This window comes from Ruditapes philippinarum, unplaced genomic scaffold, assembly GCF_026571515.1.
Source record: "Ruditapes philippinarum isolate M1 unplaced genomic scaffold, ASM2657151v2 ctg2403_1_1_1_1, whole genome shotgun sequence".
In the NCBI taxonomy this organism is placed as follows: Eukaryota; Metazoa; Mollusca; class Bivalvia; order Venerida; family Veneridae; genus Ruditapes; species Ruditapes philippinarum.
Window position 1 is genome coordinate 152,958 of NW_026856153.1, and position 18,265 is coordinate 171,222.

Below are 18,265 nucleotides of genomic sequence, written 5' to 3' on the forward strand. Positions count from 1 at the left end.
TTAAGGGGGGCGTATTGTCACAAAGTAAACCATTTTGTAAATGATCAGAAGTGCTTTCAAGTACTTTGATTTTTACATAATTTGTAAATGCTCAGAAGTGCTCTCAGTACTTTGATTTTTGTAGTGCATGTATTCCATTTTCATACCGAACCTCAGTTTAATGCTGAATCCAATGTAAATTATTGCATCATTGTAAAATTCAGAGTTATGAAGTAAAATTACTTATTTCAGTAAATTTATTTATTTCTTAAATTTCTTGGTATCATTCCAAGCATTTTGACATATTTTTTCATAAAATTCGGTCCAGTAATAAGAAAGTTAGATTTTTTGTGATAAAGTGTAAATTTATTTATGGTCCATAAATTTGATATTATGGGCCTGTATATTTTGTTATACATGCGTTATGGAATGTAAGAAAATCGTGTAAGTTATGTTTCACGCTTTCTGCTCAGGATAGCTATGCATAGATATTGAACGATTTTAAATCTTCTTTGGGACTCACATTCAGACGTGTAAAGACGCACAAGGTCATTATATACAGACAAATTTATTCTTGCGGTGTAAATTTTTAAGCTTGCGCAAGGTAAATTTTCTTTTCTTGTTGTTTATTTAAGTAGATTTTTGTTATTTCAGAAGATCGTAATTCAGTTAAATTTTTATTACATATTCGTTTTATAGAAATTTTATTTTGCATTTTGACAGTAATGTTTCGTTCTCTTATTTTTTGTCTTCTGTAGATTTATGACTCTTGTGTTTCATTCAGTACTTGAATATTTGTAATTCTTTTTATTATCATTGATAGTTGTTGTATGTATGGAAGGCCGTTAACGCCTTTAGTGCACGTACGTTATTTTATCATGCATATGTTTCATGTTTATTTACTAAAATAAGTTTTCTTGTTCATGTTTAATACAGTAAAAGTCATTTATAATTAAGTCTGCTGCAGATGTTCTTTTTATATAATTCTTCTTTCTTAAAGTAATTTTCATATCACTACATCATCATTATTTTTTTGTACGAAATAATATTGATTCGATTCAGGGAAGGATTTCGTCGATATTTAGGTGACATCCGGTCTGCTTTTATGTTTTATATCTTACGACGTGCTACGATATATAATCAACGTTGAATTTATTACACCAGGGTGTATGGCGTTCCATAAGGGTCATTATATTTTTAGAAGCTTTGTTTATACATGTTATAGGAATCCGACAAAGGTCCGGCTTTTCCAAAGGGACATACTTATACCCTCATATTTGTGTACCATGGATATTTCCTACCAAGATTTAAAATCGTTCAATATACATGTATATGCATAGTTATCCTGAACATAACTTTCACGATTTTTTTTTGCATTCCAGAACACATGTATAACAAAATATACAGGCCCGAATATCAAATTTATAGACCATATATAAATTTACACTTTATCACAAAAATCTAACTTTCTTATTACTGGACCGAATCTTATGAAAAATTTGTCAAAATGCTTGGAATGATACCAAGAAATTTAAGCAATAAATAAAAATACTGAAATAAGTAATTTCACTCGATAAATCTGAATTTTACAAAAAGGTGATACAATAATTTATATTTGATTTAGTATAAAACTGAGGTTCTGCATGAAAATAGAATACTACAAAAATCAAAGTACTGAGAGCACTTCTGAGCATTTACAAACTATGTAAAAATCAAAGTACTGAAAGCACTTCTGAGCATTTACGAAATGGTTTACTTTGTGACAAAAGGTATATATAAAGAAAAAATCACTTTGAGAGATTTTTTCTATCATTTTTGTGAAGTTGGCGGCCCGGCGGCCCAGCGGCCTAACGGCCAAAAATTTTCAATGTTATTTAAACAATAAAACTGCCTTTAATGAAGTTTATAAGACAATTCTTGTTATTTAAATGATATATAAAAAGAAAAAAAATCACTTTGAGAAAACTTTTTTAATTTAATCATTTTTGTGGAGATGGCGGCCCAGCGACCTAGCGGCCTGAAATTTTAATGTTGTAAAAAAGTTTGGAAAAGATTTGTAAAGCGACTCTTAATTAACTTTTAAAGACACATCTTATCATTTAACAGTTATATAAAAGACAAAAATCACATTTTGAAAGATTCTCTAGCGACCTGGCAGTTGGAAATTTTACAGTTGTAGAAATGTTATAAATATGATAAAAACGGGACTTTTGAAGTTCTTAAGACTATTCTTGAGATTTAAAAGGTAAACAAAAAGAAAAAAAATTACTTTGAAAGATCTTTTTATTCTATCATTTTGTGGAGTTGGCGGCCTGGCACCCTAAATTTTTGATGTTGTAAAAGTTTGAAAAGAATTAAAAACGACTCCTCAAGTTCAAGTTCTGGTTTCTTTTTCGCCATTTCAAGTCTTAAAATATTTTTCCGATGCCAATTGCCAGCGACGAGCACGCTTTAAAGGGAAGTGAGAAGCTGTTTAGTTTAGCCAATGTAATTGTATTTACATGTATATGAGTATCAAATCAAATCGAATCAAATTTATATATATAAACATATCACAAAAACATAAGCTATGTATACATAACTTTTGACCGACATACATTTCACATTATATTTAAGCACCCTACAGACCCCTGGTAACCACTTTAAGTTCATTAGTGTTTATATTACTTATTGAACACGGCAATCATATGAAACTATATTTAATAAACAAATGTTTATCGACAATATTAATTCCTTTGCATAATTTACATTTGACCGCATGTCTGTCAGATACTAAGCATTTAACAACATATACAACATTATCAAAACATGCATAATACTTGTAAAAGTACACATGCCATTTTATACAGAATTATATGAGATATGTTAGCAAAGCTTACATACGTAAATATACTAGGACGAAAAAGAAACGCCAGGTACATAAAATATGCAACACATATTTTATTGCTTGGCCTAAAATAATGAAAATCGGTCAGATTTATATAATACCCCATGTCGCCAAAGTTTGCCAGCAATTTCTTGCCAACAGTAACATACACCCACTCGATTGGCCAGCATTCAGTCCAGATTTGTCCCCAATGGAACATTTGTGGGACGAACTGGATAGGAGGGTAAGGAGACGTCCAAATGCCCCCACTAATCATGTCCAGCTCACACATGCCTTGCATGAAGAATGGAATAACATCCCCATGGCCATGATTAACACCCTGGTGAATTCCATGCATAGACGGATCAGGTCTGCCCCAGCTGCGCATGGAGGACAAACAAGATACTGATATGTACGGCCGTGTTTCGCAAAACAAGAAGGGTCATCGTTAAAAGGGGGTATTTTTTTCACATAATCAGCATCGGAAATCGATTGAAACCTCAACAGCTGGTTCCATACAGATGACAATTCTTACAAAAATGAATATAATAATCCAATAATACAATTTATCCCTTAAAACCATCATTATAGGTTACCCGGCGTTTCTTTTTCGTCCTAGTGTATAATAAAAATCATATTTACATATATAATTATATACAATACACATATTACTTTAAATGTGTAGGGAATACCTTTTGTATCATTCATATTTCTTGTGAAATTAGGTAAACAAATACGAGTGTGGACTTTATTCTAATTAAATAAGATTACACATGACAAAAGACATGTAAATTGTTTTATCCTTTGTTTTTTGTAGTATGTTGTAATCATAGTACTTTTGTAGTGCACGAGTATTGCGAGCCAACTGAACTATAGTTGAAACAATTTGTGTAATTGTATGCAGTATAAGGTTTCACCAACTTGCTAGATATGCGTACATTGAAAACAAAAGAAAAAAAATGAAATGAGAAGAAAATAAAAGTAACACAACACAGTAAAAATAAACATATTATTCATACAAAAATATTTTTGCGAATCGAACCTGCCTTGCATTGATATTCAACTAGAAATTTAACTGACAGTCTTACCTAATGCGTTACGTGGGCAGTTGATGTAAAAAAAATGATAACTGTTTTACACCGTTATAGTGGACTTGACCGCCGTGTCACTAAATAATTTTTTTAAACGTACTCAACACTTTTACCTATGTCTCTGATAAAAATAATAAACACAAAAAAAAATATTGTTTGAAAATTTTTGTAATATTAGCGGGAAATCACTGACCCGCGCATTGCGTAGCTGATCTACACAAAAGATATCACTGATCTATTTGACTTTAATCTTTAAGCTACAATCTGTTTTAAACAACATTAGAACAGAAAAGGCCCTATATCGCAAATTATGAATCTTTTGTTTTTAATTTATAAGCGGCGTCTAGTAGATATGCATTTGTCCATACAGCAATGGGAAAAATTTTAGACTTGATTTTGTGTATTTTTGTTTTTTTGTTTAACAAAATCACATTGTTTTCAAATTTTCTAATACAAATAGCTTTTCTGATGTACAACATGTCATAGAGCTTTAAGTGATTAGAATAAACGTTTTAATGAAGTGATAGTGCCATGTTTGAATATCATATTCTTTTTATCATTATCTAATTTTATCTACATAATATATAACGTGCCAATGATCCAGTTTATAGTCGATTGTTCTAAAACTGTACCGTTCGGAGAGGTGGCGACTGAGGCAGTGTCAATTACTTCTTTTGCTTCGCCTCTGCTGAAGTTCGCTCCGCCTTAAATTGTCATATTAAATTTGATATTATGCACTCTATGCTAGCATTTAGTCTTTGTTGACGGGGCAAAAGGGAACCAGGACAACTTTGATCAATATTACTTGTCGAATCATTAAATAACAAGTTACAAAGCCTAAACCACGCCTACTACCAGAGAGGCGATTCTCCCTCAATCGTTAAGAAAGTACAACAAACCGGTAACGCTACGGCCTGTAAGGGAAGATCACTGCAGAACAGTTTGTCCTCATTATGCAATTCGTACCAATATTTAAATGGGTCTATTCTCGGCACATATTGTCTTGAATTTATTTTTAGTATACCAATCATTTCAATGTTATATGTTATCCAATTTATTTTGATTCGACCAGACGTTTCAGTCTTTGTCGCAACAGACAAACATTTAAGAATTTCAGACCTGGCATTACTTTGTGAATTTATGCTCTACTTTTCACAAAAATATGTAACTTATTATTAAACAAAGAGCACATACCAAGAACATGGAGAAAAAATTGATTTGTGCTTCGGATATTCAACAGTAATAGAGAATGATTTTCAATGCTGTTCACATTATTTGGCGGCGTCTTTGATGTGCAGCATCAACATTCAACTTGATATCTCTCATGATTAGACTCCAAAGAAAATAGAGACTGCAAGTGTCAACAATAAATATTTGCTTTGGAATATTGCTCTTGAGGGATCTCCACTTTTACAGAATACAACAAACATCCACACATTGAAGAATTTGTACAAAGAGGAAAGGAATATATATAGAAGTCAACACAAAAATAAATTTATTACGAGCTCGAAGAGCATGTACAATGGGCCTGCTTAATAATGAGCATTACTGTTACGCAAGTAAAAAATTATAAATAAATTATCAATAAAATGATGACTGTTAGTTATTGTTTGTAAAAGTAAACGTAAGTAAATGTTAGTAAATGTTAGTTACATCATGGGCTCCAATTCAGAAAATACTAGGTGATGAAATAAAGCTCAGCTCTTGTAAGTTGTATCCAGTATATATGTGTAGTATCAACTTGTCGTAGATCTATAATGTTTAACTGAGGATTCCTTTTAATTAACCTAGTAAAAAGAAACTAAGTAAAATGGTTAGACTTAAATGATCTGTCCAGTGACCGAATCCAGTAAGCTGAAGGATAACGCCGTACCGGCAATATATTGAAATTCCCGGCGTTAGGAACTAAGCACAGCTAACGCTCTCATCCACTCAGATTGCGGAACGTCCAAAGCCCTCCATATCGAACAATGGCTAGCTGTTCGACTCCTACAGCTAAAAGAAATAGGTCCGAACAGGCCACGACGATTTCCAATAAAATAGAATCACCGATTGCACTTAGTCATCAAAATATTTCTACTGAGTACAAAAAGGTAGAATTGAACACCTAATATGAGGTCATTTTATGATTTTGTATAGCCATGGTTGCTACTAAATATAGATATAAATATGCTTCAGCGAGAGCTAACAAACATTCTTCCAAAAATTTTAGTTCTCGTAATAATTTAAGTATCATATATTTGATTAAATCATCGAAACATGGTTTAATGAAAAAAAGTTATATTCCTTCTAACGTAAATTATCTGTCACTAAAAATTATGCCTTGGTGTGATTGATATAGATAAAAAAGAGAAGTGACGAATCTATTAACAATATATAAAATGAAAAATAAACACACACTGTTAGTAACGCGTCTATTGAGGAACCTCAGTTACAATTGTTAAAACCAAAATGGTGACTAGAGTTTTTATGTCTCTAGTGTTAGTAACAGCATTCTATATAATATTCTAATAAAACCTGTCAATAAATAGCCTAACTGGGAGTATATAACGAAATAGAAAAATGTATAAAGATAGCTTAAAAAAGCATCGACTTATACGAAAGTCAATTGTGTAATTAGAATTATAAGTAAAGATATTCTAATAATAAGCTGATCCTTATCAATAAAATGAGGAGTGGGCTTGGGTAATGAAAAACAATGAATCAATCTGAATCATATTTCTTTTAAAAAAATGAGTTTTCCCGATGTTCCTCAACCGAAACAAAAAAATGAAGAAAATGAACCATGAAATTCTCAGAATAATTAGGAGAATTGAATAAATGTTTTACAGCTCCTCCTCACCTTAGTGAGAGAGGTAATTCACTCAGAATCTTTTGCCTCAAATTTTACTATATTCTCGTTAATATTTCCTGTTAAGAAAACATATTTAATGTAAATATAGACAGAAAACATAACGAAAAATGATAAGAGCCGAAAACAAAGAAAGAGTTATGAATAGCTCAATCGGTTAACATCATGTTATATATGTGGACAAATTTCATATTTTAAAAATTACAGAGCTAGGTAATATCCAATTACGAGTAACGTATAGTCAATTCAAAAATTGTCTATAAATTCAAATAAACACCATTTCTGTTGAGAGAGACAGGTAAATCTTAAATCATTAGATGCTATAATGAAAATCTCAACGTATTTATGAACTCACCAATCAACAAATACACCAACCTCTATAAATAATCAATAGTTTATATTATATCAGATTAAGGTCTTTGGAACTTTTATCCCTCTAGGGTTCTGATGAATAACAACATCTATCATGAAGCACGAGACATACAATCTATGGAACATATTTTCGATAAACAAGATATATGTAGAGGTGTTTCTAATCACCCTTTTTGTGTTACGAGCCAACCCTTACAAACAACACAAAAATAAAGACAGTACTAATAATTATAATCATACTATGTGAATACCTACATCTGGTCTCTCACATGTCAGCACTACGACATATTTATATGCCAATAGAGATTCTAACACACGCAGTAATATTTCTTTTATAGAATTGCCTTCACGTAGCACTTTTAGTTTTGAGAATATTAGGTCCTGGGACTCATAGCTAAAACCATTTGATTGAGTTGAAGTATCCCTTTTATATCTAAAAAATACGAAAGATAAAAATATATATTATTTAGTCTCTGAAGAATTGTTTGTTCTCACATGGTATATGCTTTTTCTCATATCGTTTCAAGACGGAGTGCACAGTTTTCCATGTCGTCAATAGGCCTTCTATCCTGAGCGAGAGTTGCCAACCAGAGCTACAAATATAAGAAGTTACCGCATACTTTGTCAGCAGAGCTAATTTTAAAAACGAATATCTTTAAAGGAAAATGTCAGACCGTGGGTTATGAAATTCAATACCTATAATATGTTATTGTCCCTCTAATTAAATATGATAAAAGCAATGATTAGCTAATAGAGCCATTTTATTGTGTTCCAATTGGCTATCTTTTTCTTTTGACAATGTTATAGAACGAACTTTCGCAGTGTCTCATCACTTGGCATTAAACTGGAGAGAGAGTACGATCACTAAGAGACGTTCTATCTTCTCTTAATTTTTCACTAACACGAATCTAATAGCCTGCCATAAATTATACTTCTTTTTTTCTCTACAACCTCAGAGGCTGGGTACAGCAAGATAGCACCACCTCAGCAACAGAAGCACAGATCATGTCTATGTCAACAAATAGTATTCATAATGAACAATAACTCGCTAGAGCATTCTGAACATTTTTCTGCATATTGGGTAGAATTAATTTTAGGTATATATTTTTTATTCAATCGGTTCACAACTTTTCACTCATAACACTAGATTAGTACTATGTACTCTACATCTTCTGTTATTGTCCGCAAGTGTAACTCTTGCTCTCCATGTTACACTAATAGTTCGCGTGAGCGGGGCTGCCAATGTCCTACTTTAATGTTACCCTATCATTTACCTCCTTGCGCTCTTCACTACTAACAACTCCTTTCGCCCGTCTTTTTTATTCCTCTTATCAACAGTTGGGCAGTTTGAGTGTAGTTCAACCTCTGCAGAGCGCGCGATTTACAAATATATTCTCAGCAGCTATCTCCACACTATAAACGGTCTCCATCTTGATTCCGTACTCCATACTCTAGACATCTATCGGAGAATTATATCTGTAATGTTTAATGATAAAGTTCCTGTTGTTTGTAACGCTTTTTCTCCAAATCCATCTGAGTCGAAGAACTCTCATGAGGAAAGGATATAACTTCTCATCACTGTCCTAATCTTATTTTTAAACCAATCTCCTTTTCGAAACATTTAGAGATATATATTCTAATATTATTTTATCTCAATCTATTTGCTCATAAGCCGAAATTTAAACAACTTATACCGAATACCCCTATTCAACTTTTTAACCTTTCTATTTGAATATATTACCGTAGGATTATCTTTCTTGGAATGCGCATAACGATGCGCACAAGAAAACTAACGAAACGTCTTTAAAACAAGTTAAAGAGTAAAGGATGCGACACTCATATGTGCGACGAATAAATGTCCACATCGTTTCCAAATTCAACTAGGTCTGAAAAACATAATTCGACAATGAGAGTTCTTCCAATTCCTACTCTCATGCACAATTGAGTCATTGTCTTTCGGATCTTTTGACATGATGTATGCAATCTATCTATCATTTTCGTCTTTTCGAGAGCATTGTGAGATTCCGAGTTAGGAGCTCTCGCGTCTTGCTATGATTATGTACGAGTATATCCTATTATCCGCCTACATATGTCCACGACTATCAACAGTGTCAGGAACTCAATCATTGATGGAATAATATTTTACTTGTCTATCTGATCTACTGAGAGGTGTTCACTAGATGACTCAGTATAATCCCAGCCAACGTTCCTGCTTTCTCGTGTATATAGTCTTTCTTTTTTCATAACTCACAGAATTAACGGAAGGTTGTTGTTATATTTTGTTTAGAATCACAGCACTTTTATAACGGGCTTTTCTATTATGTCTATAGGTGCAAAAAGCCTCACATGAGAGACTAAGGGGCATATTCCACTATACATAGATGGTTGTTGTTTTGTTTCATGTCACATCATACAGGTACTATTTTTTGTCATTTCATGTCATGGTATAAATGTTCTCATTTTTGTTCCCTTCTCTTCACGCACTCTCTCAATTTGCTCACGATTATGCTTTTATTGTTGTTCGCGAGTCTTTTGGCCAAAGTTTTACTGATTTCTTTATCAACATATTGATTCTAATGTTCTTCAACAACAACAGGTCTGCTTGCTTGTTTAGCCTATTTTTGTCCCGGCAACAAAACGGGCACCTAATGTAGAAGCTCTGAATTTATTCATAAAGCCCGTAGCTGGGTACTTAGTTAATTTCAGTTGACGATCTCAATGGAATTCCGGCATCAAAGTAAATGTGCGCCATAGGATCTCTTCATCCCTCGGATTAGGGGCGATTGGTTTGGAAGGTCCGACAATCAAATACCTAAGTGTTACCGTTGAAATATAAATACTATATGGCAGTTATAAAAATTCTCCGCTTTCCCTTTTTCCCACATGGTCGTGGTCAATGCTTTTCTCTCTCTGTTACCTTTATTAATATGATACATGTCTCACCCATATGGCCGTTCACTTTAAAACTAATAGCTCTGATCTAACCCCTTCAGAACGTAAACCTATATTGTCATATTTTAGTGACGAGACACTACCGTAAATTGGAAAACACCCTCCTTCACTTTTCTCAAAACCGTTGTTGGTTATTAATCGAGTGAGTCAGTATATCTCATTTCCCGTTTTAGATATAAGTGAATCAATCCCTCTGCCCAATCTTCGGAAACTCCTCCTGGAGAGATGATATATGCTCACCTATTTCACTTCCATATGGGGACACCGACTCAAGTGGACCTTTTTGCTAAATAATCTATAGGCTTCATAAATTCGTTATCAAAAAAGTAAAAACAATGCACACTCGAGCGGGAAAGAGCACATCTTACACATTTATGCACCTCCAGTTAAATTACACTTAGTATGTTAGAATATATGCACAAGGGAAAATAGCATATAATGTAATATCGAGCTGTGATCAAACATGTTTGAAAATGCCAAAGGCTTTTAGGCTATTACGCAATCTAGTTCGATTGGTGCTATGGTTTATGGGAAGATGAGTCTGAGATTCTAGTGAATGTCTTCTCCTTTCCGTGACACCATGGACATACTACTGTCAGAAACCGGTGGGCAGAACCAATCAGATGCGACTTGAGAGCTCCCCAGGTGCGGAACATCGCAGGACAAAGCCAACATGATTCCCTGTAAAGAACACCTTCTGTTAGTTTTGTTAGTTATGTATGTTTATTTCTTTAAGGACACACAATGAAATATTTATTGATTTATTTTTGTAGCGGGAAATAAAAATTTAGGTTGGCAGCCCACAGGAGTTGCGACGAAGACTATACCTGCTCTGCTAAAAAAAAAAAAAAACGCGAAAGACTCCGTTGTGAAGAATTAACGTTTCCGATATTTTGTATTTATTCAAGTTTTAAAAAGGTTTTTATGTTTACATATGTTGTCTGTTGAACACATATACATTTATTTTTATTCATTTACTATTATGTTTTACATAGTTCTATGCATAAATTAACTGTGGAATTTTTTAACATTTGAATTGTTTATTAACATATATCGTTAACAGTAAAATCAAGTTTGTGAACACGTGACCAAGTCCTTTAACTATCTATCCTACATGTCATAACGTTGTTTGCCTTTCTAACCCAACTAGGGACCTTATTACCACAGTAGGGATATAATCTATCAATGTGATAAGCTTTTGGTTTGCCAGTTGAAGTCCGTTTTACTGTACAAACCAAATCGTCTACCGTCCTTGTCACAATGAACGGTCTTTTCCATTTGTTGACAAGTTTTGAGTTTCGACCTTCCTCGTTGGGTCGTGTAGCCAAACCAACTGCCTTTGCGAAAATGCATTGCGTTTCCGAGATTTGCAGTCATAATGCTTCTTTTGGTATCTAGCTGCAACCTTCAAATTTGTCTTTGCAATATCATGACATGTTTTCAGTTTGTCTTCAAGATTTAACACATACTCACTTAAGTCTGAATTGTTTTCCGGTTTGAGACGGCCGATAAATGCATGCATTGGTAAAGCCCCAGTCACATTAGAGCTTACGACCAGTGAAGACCTGTTCACGATCACCAGTGACCTCTGGTCGCGGACAATCTTTAAAACGTCTAACGACGGTCATCAGTGATCTTTGACAGTCTCAGGTTATCTTATTTAGGTCCCACGACCAATTTCAGTCGTAGAGAGGTTTTTGAGCTTGCACAAAAACCTCCTTGCGATCAAACAGGTCTTATAAGGTCTTAAGGCTGTCGCACGATGGTCGTTCGGAAGTGCGACAATCTTACGACAGTCTTTACAAATTTCCACTAGTCACTGATAATCTTAAGTAGTCTTCAGTTATCGTGTGATGGTCGTACGACAAGTTGTAGGTGATCACATGTTATGTCACGGGTAGTCGTAAGTAATCCCAGGCAATCTTGAGACCATCGTACGCTTACTTATGACCTGTCGTGCGATTGTCAATGATGACTTGTCTTACGATACTAGCAAAAGTAAATTTATTTGTGCAAAAATGGTTTTAGTCGCAGACAATCGCTGATGATCGTCAGTTTTACAAGTCGCCGGAGGTCGCAAGTAATCGTAAGCTCTAGTGTGACTGGGGTTTAACATGATCTCTCGACCAAACACCATCTTATTTGGACTAAATTTTGAACTACTATGCGGAGAGCTACGGTAGGCCATCATTACTTGTTGAAGGTAAGTGTCCCAGCAATTTTGTTGATCACTGCAATATGCTTTCAGCATCGAAATCAGAGTTTTATTAAAAACCTCAATTAATCCATTGGCCTGGGGCCGTAGGGATGTAGCATGTGTCTTTTCTATATCTAAAAGCTTGCATAGTTCTTCCATAAGTTTCGACTCAAAACATTTTCCTTGGTCCGTATATATCTGTAAAGGCACGCCAAATCGGCATATGTACGTTTCAACAAGTGCTTTAGCAACCGTTTTTGATTCTATGTCATGTAAAGCAACACAGTCAGTCCATTTTGTGAACCAGTCAGCCATAACAAGAATGTACTTGTTTCCATTTGTTGTAACCGGAAGTGGTCCAAGAATATCCATCATTTGCCTCTCTCCTGGTTCATCAACAAAGTATTGTTAAAGAGGAGCCTTATTTGCAGTTCTTGATAATTTTGCTGCTGCACATTTGTCACATTCTTGATAATATCTTTTAACAGTATCAACCATCCCCGGCCAATAGAATGATTGTCTGATATTTCCAAGTGTTTTCTCTATGCCAAGATGTCCATTGCATTTGGTGTCGTGGTGATGTCTTATTACATCGCGTTGTCTATCCTTTGGGGTAACCAGTTGATAAATTTGGTCTCCATCGTCAGTTTCGAATCTCCGATATAGCAAGTCACAAACTATTTCCAGTCGATCCCATTGCCGCCACAATGTTTTCAAATAAGAGGAATAAGCAGAAATGTCAGTCCAAGTTGGTCTTTGTTTACCATCCTGCAAGGCCATTTTAATCTTCGCTATGTCTAAATTTTGAGTTTGGCTGATTGATAATTCAAAAGGGTCCCACCCATCTAAAGAAAGTGATTGTTTGACGATGCAGATGATGCATCCTGCGTCTGACTTCTGGTAGAGATCCTGATATGTTCTGCCTTGTATTCATCTGACGGTTTGTTATTTTTCTCAAAGTTATCTTGTATCTCTTGTTGGTGTTTACATGATTTACATGGCCTTCTGGAGAGTGCATGTGCATTTGCATGGCTCTTCCCACTTCGGTGTACTACGGTTAGATTTTAGGTATTCAATTCTTGTAGCCGCCATCGAGCAACTTGTCCTGTTGGAACTTTTAAGGATCTCATCCAACTGACAGCTGCATTATCAGTCCTTAAAAGTACTTCCTGGCCATACAGATAACTGTGGAAAAGTTTCAAAGCCACCACAACTGCTAGCATTTCCTTTCTGAATACACAATAGGACTTTTCATGCACATTCATGGCTTTGCTCAAATACGCAATTACCTTTTCTTTACCATCTTGCATTTGACTTAGCACAGCTCCAGATGAAGTATCAGAAGAATCAGTATCAAGTATAAATGGTGCACCTAATACCGGATATGCAAGTATGGGCGTTGTAGTCAGTGCATTTTTCAACTGGTCGAATGACTCTTGACACTCGTTTTTCCAAATAAACTTACTGTTTTTCTCAGAGAGTTTGTGCAACTGTCTAGACATATTGGAAAAGCCTTTAACAAACTTTCTGTAATAAGAAGCTAACCCAAGAAAACTGCACATTTCCTTGCTGTTCCTTGATGAAATAAACCTTGGCTACTTGTAGAAAATGCTGTCTTCATTTTGTCTTCTTCTACCATTTTTATTTGCCAGAACCCACTACAAAGGTCCATGGTGTTGAACCATTTGGATTCAGAAAGAGAATCAAGACAATCATCTACCCTTGGTATTGGATATGCATCTTGAACAGTCACTTTATTTAGTTTCCGGTAATCAATGCAGAATCTAGTTTGAGCCATCCTTTTTCGACACAAGTACAATTGGCGAGGACCAAGGGCTGTTCGAAGGTTCGATGATTCCTCTGTCAAGCATTTTGTTTACTTCCTCAGTTTCAGTATCACGTTTTCCATAGGGTTGTCTTCTAACTGGTTGTCGTATGGGTGGGGAATTTCCTGTGTTGATCTTATGTTTTACCATATTAGTACATCCAAGGTCATCAGAACCTTTCGAAAAGACGTCTTGATATTTGTACAGCAATGTCGCAAATTTTTCTTTGTCACTTTCTTCCAAATGTTCTTTCCCTTTGTCAAACATTGACTTTATGTGATCCGGTAATATATCTTGCTTGGCTTTTCCTTGATCTTTACCGTCGCTGTACATTATTGCAGCACATGTTTGAGTTTTGTCATTTCCATAATCCATGTCCCCTGATACTTCCTTTGTAGGATAACACTGACCTATTTCTTGACCACTTTTCAAAGTATGCACAGCCCCACTCTCATTCATAACTCCTATAAATGCCTCAATTCGATGGGGATCTAATAAACCGTTGATTATCTTTACTCTATCTTTTTGTTCACCTTTTGTCTCACTGAAACGCAACTTCAGGAATCATTTGGTGTCTCAATATTCTCACTGGCACTTTAATGCATGTGTTTGATGGCACTTGTATGTCACTCTTAACAGTAACTCTACATACTCTATTGTTATTATCCTTCATCATCCTACATTGTATTTTATGTCCACTTCTAGTACCAAGCTCCAACGTTTCAAGCTCCCAATGTTTGATATTTCCCATTGTAAAATTCTGTACGAAGAGGCCTGGCAATGATATATCACATACGATAAGAGTCATTTTAACTCTGAAGGGTCCAAACCCTATTTCGACCTCTATCTGGCCATGTATTGTGATATTTGTTCCATCCACTGATTGAACATTAATTTTCCTTTTACTAAGTGGATATGTGCCTTCTCCTCCGCATTGCTCATATGTTTCTTTAGATATCAAAGATTAAGTAGCGCCACTGTCAAGAAGAAAGTCTATATGATTGTTGTTCATGCTACCCCGTATATATAATCCATTATCTTCAGAAAATTGTTTAACTCCTACCCGGCCAATTCAAAATGGCATATTATTTTGTTTGAATGTTGTTTCACAATGACTAGGTCGATTTCCCTCCATCTCAGCCTTTGTCATCACACGACCTAACGAGATGACGGTTTGAAATTTTCCTGGTTACTTAGGTGGGGTTTGTTTTGTAACCTATTCTTTTGTGGGCATTGCCTCCAAAAATGATCCCTGGCCCCACAAGTAAAGCAGGATCTGTCATTTATAGGCTTCCTATCAGTTGTCTTAAGTTTATCCAGGCGTGCCTCTATCCTCTGTATAGCTCCTATTATAGTCTTAAGTTCTGTGTCTTCTTTTAAGTCTGCAGGTCTGACATCTCTAAACTTTTCTGAGACTACACCACTTATCAGTCCTGCCGATGTGGTTGCTCTTCCTAGCACATCCTCGTATCGTTCGACTATTTCTACTGCTTCCCTGATTGTTTTACAACTTTTTTCCATCAGTCGACACATCATTTCCGGTAAAAAGCTCTTGTAGAAATGTTCCAGTGCTAGCATCTCTTTGGCCACTGGATCAAGTGCCACATATGCTTTTTCAGCATACAGCCTAATCTTATCTCCAAACTCGGCATCTGTTTCATTCTTTTGTCTAGTACGTGTCTATAATTTCTTGGATAGCCCATCGTTAGACTGTCTTTTTGCGTACCTCTAGGTTGGTTGTAATTGAGGGTTTTGCGGGTTTTGGTGTGTTGCTCTGGGTGGTTTAATATTTGCAACTTTACTGTGATATTATTAGTATCTTTGGTTAAGTTGGTTTAGTGTGGGTTTGAGCATGTATGTATATACATGATGTGCATAGATTGTAGCTCTGTTATTAGAATCGCCCCTAGTTTGCCATTATGAGAATACGCCTCATCTTAAGCAATAGCTCGTGATGTCGAGGGTAAGTAAATAATTACGAGTATATGAGATTGATCATTTCTGCTGTCCTGCCAGGAATTTCTTGTCATAGTTTCCTTGCCTATCTCTCTAGTGATACCACAGAAGAGGAGACATGGTATCAGTAAAGCGGTTTTAAGAAATAAACGGATCGGCACTTTCTTGACTTCGACATCACTCAATAGATTTAATGTAACTTAGAAGTTTATACAACGATGATAATACATTTAGAGCAAGAAAGAGTGATCAATAGGATTAAGGAGGTGTTTTTTATTTTATTCTGTCGTTGACAATTTTGAATACGGTGCTAGTGCTGTGTTTACATTGAGATCGAGTACCTCCTTTAGGGAGCTTATTAAGTAAGGATTCAAATAGTATAGGTCTCTTATTTTCTATAACTATCTCATACACGAGTGCGTCATAAATACTCCAGTAACTCAGTCGTGAATTTTTACGTGGATTTCATTATATATAACAGCTCAGGGAACGGTGATTGTATTAGATTGCCATTTATTGTTTAACTATGAGATATGGACTTTCAGAGACCGGTAATCATTGGTATGATCTGCTCATACTTAAAATTAATATTTTGAGGCTTCTGGGTAATAAGAGATATGAAGAATAAATAAAAAGAAAACACAACGTTCTCGTGTATTATGTAAGATATGCTTAATTCGGATCCAAACAGGTGCACGGAATCGAACGAGTGTAAGGCGTCGAACAGGTCCACGGATCCGAACAGGTGTACGGAATAAAACGGGTGTACGGCGTCGAACAGGTCCACGGAATCAAACGGGTGTACGGCGTCGAACAGGTGCGCAGATCCGAACAGGTGTACGGAAACGAACGGGTGTGTGGATCCAAACAGGTGTGCGGCGTCGAACGGGTCTAGAACCTTTTACTTCAAAGTTATCTCTCTAGCTGTGTTCTTCTATTCTCCCAGTCAAAGAGTATCTCTACGTCCAAAATTGCTCCGTAATTTTGAAAATATATCAAAATCCAACTTCTCTAACACCAGTGTGATGCTTTTTGGGAAGGAAAGATAGCCGTTGTTCGAGCCTAGAGGGAAAACTCCGACCTTTGGGTGCCTTGATAGAATAATTTCAGATAAACTACAAAGAGCTTGTTTTAAGAAAAAAAAAGATTTATTTTATTAAGTAATCTAAGGATGTGTAGCAAGATGAAGTAGAATCTATAAATAAATTATCAATTAAATGATGACTGTAAGTTATTGCTAGTAAAAGTAAACGTTAGTAAATGTTAGTAAATGTTAGTTACATTCGTTCCATCATGGGCTCCAATTCAGAAAATACTAGGTGATGAAATAAAGCTCAGCTCTTGTAAGTTGTATCCAGTATATATGTGTAGTATCATCTTGCGGTAGATCTATAATGTTTAACTGAGGATTCCTATTAATTAATTAAGTAAAATGAAACTAATTAAAATGGTTAGACTTAAATGATCTGTCCAGTGACCGAATCCAGTAAGCTGAAGGATAACGCCGTACCGGCAATATATTGAAATTCCCGGCGTTAGGAACTTTTATATTATTGGGCACCTAAGCACAGCTAACGCTCACATCCACTCAGATTGTGGAACGTCAATTTTGGCGCCAAAGCCCTCCATATCGACCAATGGCTAGCCGTTCGTCTCTTACATCTAAAAGAAATAGATCCGAACAGGCCACGACGATTTCCAATAAAATTCCCATACCTGGTTGTCTAAGTAACCGATATTATTAACCTAATTTAGTACTTTTTAACCTAAAAATTCTGTTCCGGAATTGATTAAGATTTTAGACAAAACTAAGCATGCACTGTGACGTCACTATTGACACAACATGAGAGGAAATTAAGTTTGCATTTCTTAATAGAAATAAAGAGTCACAATGCATGTCATCAAATATTTGTAAAAGGTATATTGTCCCTGACATATACAGTTTGTATACATGCATTTATTGCATCATATCCGTTAATTATTATTATGATATTACGAAATGTCATTTGTTTTCACGATCTGTCAAATTCTGCCGGTGTTTTAAAGCAGCTAATTGTGCATACCCTGGGTATCATATACCCAGTAAAACTTATCATGTTATGATTTTAAGTGTTTTAAGCATTTATAATTTAAAATGATGTGTTTCATGTGTAAGAAAAAGTTATTGAAACGCAA

The 18,265-nt window shown here is 35.1% G+C and overlaps 1 protein-coding gene across 1 annotated transcript in view; it reads left to right on the forward strand.

Moving 5' to 3' along the window:
• Positions 1–456: 456 nt before the first annotated feature.
• The window catches only part of LOC132745598 (carnosine synthase 1-like), a 33,398-nt gene continuing 15,589 nt past the window's right edge, over positions 457–18,265 (forward strand). The window contains exon 1 of the mRNA XM_060734556.1: positions 457–583. The gene's annotated coding sequence lies outside the window, so the exon portion shown is untranslated. The remainder of the gene's footprint in view (positions 584–18,265) is intronic.